Source organism: Cervus elaphus, chromosome 16, assembly GCF_910594005.1.
Source record: "Cervus elaphus chromosome 16, mCerEla1.1, whole genome shotgun sequence".
In the NCBI taxonomy this organism is placed as follows: Eukaryota; Metazoa; Chordata; class Mammalia; order Artiodactyla; family Cervidae; genus Cervus; species Cervus elaphus.
The window spans coordinates 38,484,775-38,495,188 of NC_057830.1; the positions used below are offsets into that span (position 1 = coordinate 38,484,775).

Sequence of the window (10,414 nt, forward strand, 5' to 3'; positions counted from 1 at the left end):
ATTGATCATCTATGTGTCAGATATTACTGACACAAGTTATTTTATTTGTTTTAATAATCCTGTGTTGTAAGGAAATTGCTCAGTTGCTCAGCTGTGTACAAGTCTTTGCGACCCCAAGGACTGTAGCCCACCAGGCTCCTCTATCCATGGAATTCTCCTGGCAAGAATAATGGAGTAGGTTTCCATTTCTTCCTCCAGGGAATCTTCCTGACCCAGGGATGGAACCCGAGTCTCCTGTGGCTCCTACATTGGCAGGCGAATTCTTTGCCACTGAGCCACCTGGGAAAGCCGAGGACATTCTCAGAGTGTAGAAACGGAGACTCACAGAAGAAATTGGTCAAAGTGAGAAGGCAGGCATAAGGCAGAGCTTAGATGACAAGTCACCTTGCGCAGGGCTGATAGCTACTGCATTCTGACAACAATACACTGAAAAGACAAACCGCTGTGTAGACCACTTGTCACGGTTTCCTCAGTTTCCTCTTCTTGCATCTGTCTGTCCTTCTGGGCTCTGGCTGTCATCTGCTTTCATTGTTCAGACATCCCAGTATAAAAGAAGGAGCAATTAGAGCGGTCCAAGTTAGGTATCTTGACACCTGCCCAGGCTCTGCTTCTAGCCAGGAGTAGGATGTGGGTGAATAAGCCACACCCTCTCTCTAGGTCTCTGTTTTCTCAACAGCAAAATGTGTCAATGGTTTGGTTTCCAAGATTTCCACCCTTTCTAACACTCAGTGATTAGAAAACACCAGGTTTGTGGCAGTTCCTAGGAGAGTAAATTACTTTAACAATGAGGCCATTTAGATTATCAAGGAGGTGGCCGGCTCTTGCGGAGCTAATGGTTTGCTTGATGGCCCAGCTATAAGCCCGGAGTTGATTGCTTCCCAGACTGACTGCTGCAGAGATGCTGCAGTGAGAACGGCGGACACAGAAATGCCTGAGTCATACTTGCCAGGGCTCAGGCATCAGCAGCTCAGAGAGGACAGAACAACCTCCAGACTCTGACAGCAGAGACGCCAACTCCTTCTGTGGTTCTGATCTCAAAATAAACCAGATCCTGTTTCTCCTATTCATAGAAAGTCAGGGAGCAGGGGTGTGTGTGTGTATGCAGGGGAAAAACACCCAAACTAACAGCCTACATGAGAAACTTCAACACTTACGGAATCATAGGATTCTAGATTGAAAGTGATTTTCTATTAACTCCTCCACATAAAGATGGGAAGGCTGAGGGAGTGCAGAGTCCTGTAGACTAGACTAGAAGCCAGGCTGATGTCTTTTTTGCAAAACACTAGTAGACAACATTTGCTAACTGGCTATGCTTTACCCAGTCCCCAGTGTAACCCATCCCTGCCACCTACCCCCTCAACCACTCAAGAAAAGTAACTTGTAATGAGAGGATAGGAGTGGGAAAAGAAAAAGATGATAATCAAGACTTTGGCGACAATTTTTTTTTTTTGGTTAGAAACTAGTTTTAAGAGTTCTCTGTGAAGCATTATTGAACCTTTATGATCAATGAAAAGAGAAATAGAACATGAATAGCCACACTGTAGTTCCTGTAGGACCCAAGAAACAAGAAAAATCTTTGACCTCTTCTCTAAATTCTCTTTCAATCAATTTGCAAACCAAAGAGGATGACAGAACTCTTAGGCATTTTTCAGCCCTAAGCACTATTACATCCTTCCCTCATTTAGAAACAAGGGACTATTTATTAGTTGTGTCAAGAAGGCCTGCCTTTAACTGTAATTGCTGTCTCCGAGTCAGAGAAGGCAATGGCAACCCACTCCAATACTCCTGCCTGGAAAATCCCATGGATGGAGGAGCCTGGTGGGCTGCAGTCCATGGGGTCATTAAGAGTCGGACATGACTGAGTGACTTCACTTTCACTTTCATGCACTGGAGAAGGAAATGGCAACCCACTCCAGTGTTCTTGCCTGGAGAATCCCATGGATGGAGGAGCCTGGTGGGCTGCAGTCCATGGGGTCATTAAGAGTCGGACATGACTGAGTGACTTCACTTTCACTTTCATGCACTGGAGAAGGAAATGGCAACCCACTCCAGTGTTCTTGCCTGGAGAATCCCAGGGACGGGGAGCCTGGTGGGCTGTTGTCTATGGGGTCGCACAGAGTGGGACTCGACTGAAGCGACTTAGCAGCAGCAGCAGCAGCTGTCTTGAGTATGGGCTAATTATTAAGGCAGAATTCTGCTCTCCTCAGAAAGGGATTAAGCTCTTCATCTGAAATTTTCACCCCAATTCTGGTAAATACATATTTGTTTTTAAGATTCTTTCAAAGAGAGATCAGGCATGATTCAAGGACCCTTGTTCCTGTCATACAGTATTGAAGTAAATGCACAGTCATTGACCGAAGGAAAAATCTGTCCACGGGATTCTCTCAGCAAGAATACTGCAGTGAGTTGCCATTTCCTTCTCCAGGGGATCTTCCTGACCCAGGGATTGAACCCTGGTCTCCTGCATTGGCAGGTGGATTCTTTACCACTGAGCCAGCAGGGAATCCCTCTGTTGCACACTAGCTTATGAAGAATATTAAGTGGAAATAAACTATAAGAAACAGTCATGGGTTATCAGGTAATTAGTCTCCTTACATCCACAGCGTGACGTATCTTTTCATTTTTGTGTTGCCCATGAAGAGTCTTTTAATTAGAAAAGGTCTTCCATAACAGCTTGAAAGAGAACCAAGAAGTTGACTCTTTTTCTTACTGAAGAAGTATTTATCCAATCTTCCCCATCACATCTCCAGTTTGTGGTCCTGGGTGTGAGAATAGCAAAGTCAACCTCTGATCTAGTGACCTTGGTTTCCATCTGGTGTCCAGCATTCCCTTCTGATCAAGTTCTTGTTGGTACCATCCCCATAGTTGTTCCTGGGGTTTAACATACCCTGGGGCATTGTTTTAGTGTTCATATCTTGGTTAGTGTTTCGGTAGCTGGAGATTGACTCTGAAAGAACATGGAGAGGAACAACCTAGGACCTAACTGCTGCAGCTGAAACACGCTGAAGACACACACACACAGGCACAGTCTGCTGTGGTACCTCCTCCATCTCAGATAAAGGAAGTGAGCATGGCGTCCATCCGCCAGCACGTACCCCTTTGTGACTTGTTCCTTCTGTTCATCATGACTCAGTCTCTTCTGGAATGGGGCGTGGACAGAGAGGGTAGGAAGGAAGGGGTGTGGTTTGTCTTGTGGGGCGCAGGAACAAGACAGTCTTCTCTTTGTTCTTGGCCACAACCAAGTGAAATGCAAAGGGGGATGTGACTTCCTGAATTCTGTACCTGCCTTTTTCAGGGACTCTGAACCCCTTCTCTCTCCCTACCTGCTCATCACTTACAATTTCCCCCCCACCCTCAGTTTCTGGAACAAGTCTGAACCTAACCTAAAGCACAGGCTGTTTAAGCATCTCCCATGTTTGAGACTCAGCATGTGATGTGTCCTAATCTCGAACTCCACTGGAGGGAAATGACTTCTACCATCATTTCTGTCCTTTTCCTTTATGGGTGCCTGCTGAGCACCACATGCCTTTCATGAGTACTACCTTACTCTTTCTGGTCCCCTTTCCAATCCAATAGTGAGTGTCTGGTATACTGAACGTGCATGCTAAGCTGCTTCAGTTGTGTCTGACTCTTTGTGACCCTATGGATTTAGCTCCCCAGACTTCTCTGTCCATGGAATTCTCCAGGCAAGAATACTGGAATGGGTTTCCATGCCCTCCTCCAGGAGACTTCCTGACTCAGGGATGGAACCCAGGTGTCCTGCATTGCAGGCAGATTCTTTACCATCCAAGCCACCAGGGAAGTCCATTTATTTCCTAGTAACTAACTAATTATAACAGATCCATAACTCAGCAATTAAGAGTAACATATATTCCTTTCCCAAGGGAGAATGAATCAAATATCCCATGCAGGATCCTTTTATCATTTTGTTAACTACCCAAGAAGCAGAGAGCTCCTTTCATCCATTGTCTTAAGCTATCGCAGGGTCTGCAATACAGCCCGAGGTACTAAATAGCTTCCATGTTGCACCTGATACATTTTGAGTGCCATTTTAAAAAATAATTTAAAAAATGACAGAAAAACTGAAAGAAACTCAAAAGCAGGAGGAACAGACTGTGCTGTCTTTGCTTGTTATCAAATTATTCCTTTTGTCCTGGCATTAAGCAATAGATGGCAATAAAGAAACTCCAGGAGTGCAATATTCTTGAGATGGTATCAGGGTAGAAGATTAAACTCTTACACCATTCACGATGTCTCTGCTTTGCTCTTCAATCAAGAGGCTCTATCTCTTCTCTATACTGTTTCAGAGTGAAATACGTTTCCACAACATTAGGGAGAATTTTTTAGTAGCTCAGAGCTTTTTCCTGTCTAAAGATTCTTTCTCTCAAAAAGAGGCAGAGGAGACAGGGAAAAAAAATCCTACCCTGAAAGTGAAAACAGATTTTATTTAAGAAAACTTGGTATCTGTGCAAAGCCCAGGTTGCCTGTTGTTGGTGTCTAAGTGAGAACAAAAAGAACTTCACTATGAAACTCCTAGTGGAGCAAAACTCTAGTAGCATCAAAATGACTCTCTCTGAAGTGATGAGTCACTGTAATATGGGCGTCATGACTCATGCCTGGGTATAACACCAGAAAATCCTCCAGCCTCATTTTCCTGACAAAAATCAATTCTAATTAATCAACTCACAGCTTAAAGTAACTAAAGTATCTAGTAAAGATATTTGCAAAATGGTTTCTCTCTGCTTTGATCTAAATTTAAAGAAAAAAAAAGCTTTCAGGTTTTAGATGATAATATTCTTGAAAGCAGGCAAGGAGGTGCAGCATCCCAAAATACTCCTAGAAATAGGAGAAATTTGGAATTGGAGTGGAAGATGGGGTTGCTGTGGGCAGGGGAAGGGAGGGCAAGAATATTAAATAAGCTTCTTCAAAGGTCTAGGGGCTACTGACCACTGCAATCCTCTAGGGGTGGCCCTGAGGAGGAAGAAAGATGAAAACCTTCATATTTCCACATGTAGGTCAAGTATTATTCATGTAAACACACCAGAAAATTACCATAGCTGACATTTTCCAAATCAAGAGACATGGTTTCCTATTGGACACCCCAGGTATTCTGATTCCAGAATTAATGAGCACAGCTGTTTCTCAAAGAGGCAGCCACTTCAATAACCCATGTGTTAGAAGTGCCCAAAGAACTTTCTGTCCTCAGTGTCTCCCCCACTGCTGGCCTCGGCACCCTCCCTATAGTTCTGAAATGATCTAGATCTGAATTAGTTATAGGTAATTAAAAAAAAAAAAGACGTCAAGGCAGCTGGTGTCTCACTGTGAGACCAATGAAAAGCTGCTCATAATTCTCTAGCCCCTACAGTACTTGTTCTGACTTTTGAGGTTGTTAAAGACTCCTCTGAAAATCTTATGCTATATATGGTCCCTCTCTCCAGAAAAATGCGCAGATGCAGGAAAACTTGTAGGTAAGTTCACAAATCTCTCCAAGTCCACCTGTGAAATCTACCCATCTCTCGGTTTCGTAGCTTTGAATTTCCTTCCCTGCACTCATTCTCTAACCATGCTCCATCTCACCTCCTCCAAGAAGTCTTCATGGTTTCCCCTGTCTACACACCTCAGTGCTTACCATCTGTGCTGCTCTTTTGTGCTTTCTTAGAAGGTGCATTTTCTTTTCATTCAGAAGTGTCTTGTCCTGAAGGACCATTTGCTCCTTAAGAGCAGGTCGGCTATATTCTTCAATTTCGAATCTCCAGAGCACTGAGTAGGAAAGAGGGAACCTGTTATGTCTCTTACCTAACAAACAATTTCCCGCATTATGATCAGTTTCTGAGAGACGCAACATTTTCCCTTAACATTAGAAAGCAGCCACCGACATATGTTATCCCCTACTTTGGACAGAGACTTCCAAGCCAAGGGGAGCTGAAGTGTGCTGGGGGACCCTCGGCAGGTGGAAGCTGATTTTTTTTTTTTTTAATGAGAAAGCTTTTTTCACTCTTTAAGAATTATTTATTTATTTATGACTGTACTGGGTCTTCACTCCTGTGTGGACTTCTCTCCAGTTGCAGAGAAGTGGGGGCTACTCTCTAGCTGCAGTGTGCGGGCTTCTCATCGAGCTGGTTTCTCTTGTTGTGGAGCCACAAGGTATATGGGCTTCAGTAGTTGCAGCTCCTGGTCTAGTTCCTTGACCAGGGATTGAACGTGAGGCCCCCTCCACTGGGAGCCCGGAATGTTAGCCTGTGGACCAACAGGGAAATCCTGGCTCCTGCCAGGATTCACAGGGCATGATTCACAGGGCTATCTGTTTGTGGCTTACTCTTTGTTTTAAACTGATTTTACTCGCATGCAATATTGAGGAAGCAGAAATAGATAAGACATGGTATAATTTTCCCAAGGCTGAAATCAGCCTATCTACACCTAAGAGGACAAGCTAAGAAAGGCAATATCGAAGTGTTAGTTTAAGAAGCCAATTTTTCACTCACCCTTCTTTTATCTTAATATTTATAAGCACTAACATCAATTAAGCACCTTCTGTTTGCCCTTGACCTAACTATTGCAAACATACCTAATTTCCTCAGTGAACCTGTGAGGTGTGTATTATTATTTTGCCTCATCTTCAGATTACAATAATAATGTTTGGGGACATAAGTAGTTTCTAGTGGATGGTAATCAGCACAGAGTCTAATGAGGGCCGTAAGACTTCAGCCTGTACTTCCAATCCCTATGCTGTATTCATTAACAATTGCCTCTGTCCTAAAAAAAAGAAAAAAAAAATTGATTCCATAATCCTGGAATTCCTAGAATTCGAAATAATTCCCAATAGTCTTGACCTCTTAGCCTTCATGCCCCCAAATCTCTTCCTAGCCAATGGAAAAGGCTTTGAAATAGGTTTGGGTTCAAATCCAGACCTTGGTACCCTCTAAAAAACTGAGGAAAACAGCAATTCCATGGGGGTCCAGTGATTAGGGCTTTGCACTTCCATGGCAGGGGTCCTGGCTCAGGGAACTATCCTGCAAGCTGAGTTGCAGCCAAAAACAAAACCAAACCACACACACAACAACAAAACAGAAAACAATAATGACCAAAAAAGAAAAAACACAGAAAAATCATTCCTCTTTTGCCAGGGTTGTGAGGGTTAAAAATGTGTGAGCACAGAGAAGATAGTCAAATGCTCACTACCTGTATGATTACAGCAATAAGCAAGTGCCCAGAAGATACAACCATGACCCTCTAGTTAATTTTATCTACCCCGGCTGATACGGGTGAGTGACGCTGCTCTCAGATAAAACCTTCATGTATTATGGAATACAGCTGCTTACTCACTCAAGAACAAAGATAGGGCAGTCAAAGACACACAGCTAAAGAGTAGCCCTGCCCTCCACAATGACACAGTAAATAATACAGCCTGCCTGGGGGCTGTGCCAAAAACCCATGGGGGAAATCTAAAATCAGTCTGATAAGAAAGGCAGAAAAATAAACTGATTCCTGGAACAGAGAGAAGAGCTTTAAACCACTAGAATATGGATCTTATTTCAAACAGTTTCAAGGATGAGTGATTAATATGGAGTCCTGTTCAACTGACTAGCAAAATCTGGAGTGAAAGGTTGAGATCCTGAAAGACCAGACCAACTCAATAGAAATGAAATAGTAGAGAAATGGGATCAGGAGACTGGAAATGCGCGGGCTGCATGCTCCACACCCCTTCCCCAGTGCCCACCTCTGCTCCAGCAGCTCAAGCCCTCTACTCTGGGCGCTGCTCCTTGGTTTCAAAAGATCAGACTAAATGGAAGGGTTGGACAGTTTAGGATACAGTGAGGGCTGTCCACATCGCCCGTGGCTACCCTAGGAGAGAGTCTTTATGTATACCATGCTCAGAAAGGGTAGGGTCATCCTGGTTCTCTGGCCTGGCGCTTGGCACATTAGCAAGGGGCTGTAGTATATGCAGTGCCTGCTCAGTTGTTCAGTCATGCCTGACTCTTTGCAACCCATGGACTGTAGCCCGCCAGGCTCCTCTGACCATGGGATTCTCCACGCAAGAATACTAGAGTGGGTTGCCATGCCCTCCTTGGGAGGATCTTCCTGACCCAGTGATTAAACCCAAGTCTCGTGTGCCACTTGTATTGCAGGCAGATTCTTTACCACCTGGGAAGCCCAATATATGCAATACAAGATCTTTTAGGATTGGCTTTTTCCTCCCACCCACAGTCCCCACCTTCTTATTCCACCCTGGGAAGCTGCCATCAAGAAGAGCAGAAACAAGGACTGACTGTATAGCACAGGGAACTCTGCTCAATACTATGTAGGAGGAGAATCTGAGAAAGAATAGATACATGTGTATGTATAACTGAATCACTTTGCCGAACACCTGAAACTAAGACAACATGGTGAATCAACAATACTCCACTATAAAATAAAAAATTAAAAAAATTAAATAGAAAAAAACCCTACAAAGTTCCTTAAAATTCAAACCACTAAGAGATTCCAGAAGGACATGTGTGTGTGTGTTTGTGTGTGTGTGTGTGTGTGTGTGTGTGTGTGTGTGTGTGTGGTGTGCCTGGACTGGTTATTGCAGCATTTTGCACAGACCAGCACACATTTTCCAGGTAATGTGGTGGCTGAGCTGGTAAAGAATAGGACTGCAATGCAGTAGACTCCGGTTCGATTCTTGGGTGGCTAAGTTCCCCTGAAGAAGGGACAGGCTACCCACCCCAGTATTCTTGGGCTTCTCTTGTGGCTCAGCTGGTAAAGAATCTGCCCGCAATGCGGGAGACCTGGGTTCAATTCCTGGGTTGGGAAGATCCTCTGGAGGAAGGCATGGAAACCCGCTACTGTATTCTTGCCTGGAGAACCCCATGGAACAGAGGAGCCTGGTGGGCTACAGTCCACAGGGTCACAAAGAGTCAGACACAACTGAGTGACTTAGCACAGCACACCTTTCCCCAGGGTGCTTCTGGCGCCTGCAGCAGTAACCCAGGGCCAAAACCGGTGTGATCAAAGGGTGGAGCCCTCTGAAGAGAAAACAGATCTGGGAATGGGCAGAGGAATTCTCTGTGGGGAAACCGCAGAAATAACTAAAAATGGACAGAGAAGATTCTTCTGGCCAACCACGGAGGGGAGTAATTAGATGGGGAAAAGGACAGAGCCCAGGGAGTCTCTAGATGTCAAAATGTAAAAGCTAGAGCAGGGACTTTAATGTAAAGGGGCTCGCACGGGAGACCGGAGGCTTGGGAAAGCCGTTTGTGAAACAGTGGCCTTGCTTGGACAGCCAGACCCAAGGTCCTTTCGGAGTCAAAAACGCCTTTATGAGGCAATGAAAGCTCGATTTATTCTTTCTCCCCAGAAACGCGCCAGTGCACAAATACACATCAGGTGGGGCGCATTCTTAGGGGGTTCCTGCACAGCCCCCCAGCTGGTCTACAGCGCAGGGGCGGGGTCCGGGGCCACAGCTGGGACGCGAGTGGGAAGAAGAGGGGGCGCGCCCGCGCTGCAGAGAAGGGGTGACTCAGCATCCTCCGCCGGGCGCTGGAGAGGAGAGGCACCGCCCAGAGCCCGAGCTCCCCCGCGCTTGGCGTTTTGGGCTGCCACCAACCTGGATGTCTCTTTTGACCGAGGAACTTCCCTTCTCTCTCTGGCCCCGGGCCCCGCGGACTCCGGATGCAGCCTCCTGGGTGACCCACGCCGCGCCACTGAGCCCATACAGGCTGGCTGGCCCCATGCAGGCTGGCTGGCCGCCCTGTGGTAGCCCTCACGGGAGAGATAAAGTACCCCTCTGCAGCGCCCTTTGGCTCCCTCTCCCTCGCACCCTCCTGCTCTCAGCTCTTTTTTTTTTTTTTAATTTCCCAGAAAAGTTGCAGCAGTGTTGAACTTGGACCCTAAAGGATGCTGCAGCGGCAGCTTGCGGGGGCCGGGGAAGGGGAGAGGCTTGGGTACCCGCGTAGGCGTCCCACTCCGGGGCGGAGGAGGGAGCCAGTGTGAAACAAAGATTTCCCACACATGTTTTGCACCAAACAGCGCATTGATGGGGAACCCAAATCTGCAGAAACTGAAGGCGACGCGCTAGGAGCCGGGTCTGCGCCCTGGGCACTTGCTGTTCCCGCTTCAGCGCCCTAATGAATCTCACCAGCAGGGGCGCTGTCGCAGCGGGCAAAGCGCTGTCCCAAGGAATGGGCAGCCATTGCGGTGGCGAGTTCTTCCAGAAAAATGGGGAGGCCGGCATGGCACAGAGCGTTCTGGGCACAACTGCATGGTTCAGGGCAGAGGAAAACTGGAAAGCATTTCCAAAAGAAAGAGTGGTGAGCTGAAATGAAGTCGCTCAGTCGTGTCCGACTCTGCGACCCCATGGACGGTAGCCTACCAGGCTCCTCCATCCATGGGATTTTCCAGGCAAGAGTACTGGAGTGGGGTGGTCATTTCC

The 10,414-nt window shown here is 46.2% G+C and overlaps 1 long non-coding RNA gene across 1 annotated transcript; it reads right to left on the reverse strand.

Moving 5' to 3' along the window:
* Positions 1–429: 429 nt before the first annotated feature.
* LOC122710203 lies at positions 430–9,682 on the reverse strand. Its single transcript, XR_006345847.1, has 3 exons — positions 9,590–9,682; positions 5,630–5,760; positions 430–519 (listed from the first exon to the last, which is right to left on the reverse strand). It is a non-coding gene; the product is annotated as an uncharacterized LOC122710203 (long non-coding RNA).
* Positions 9,683–10,414: the final 732 nt, after the last annotated feature.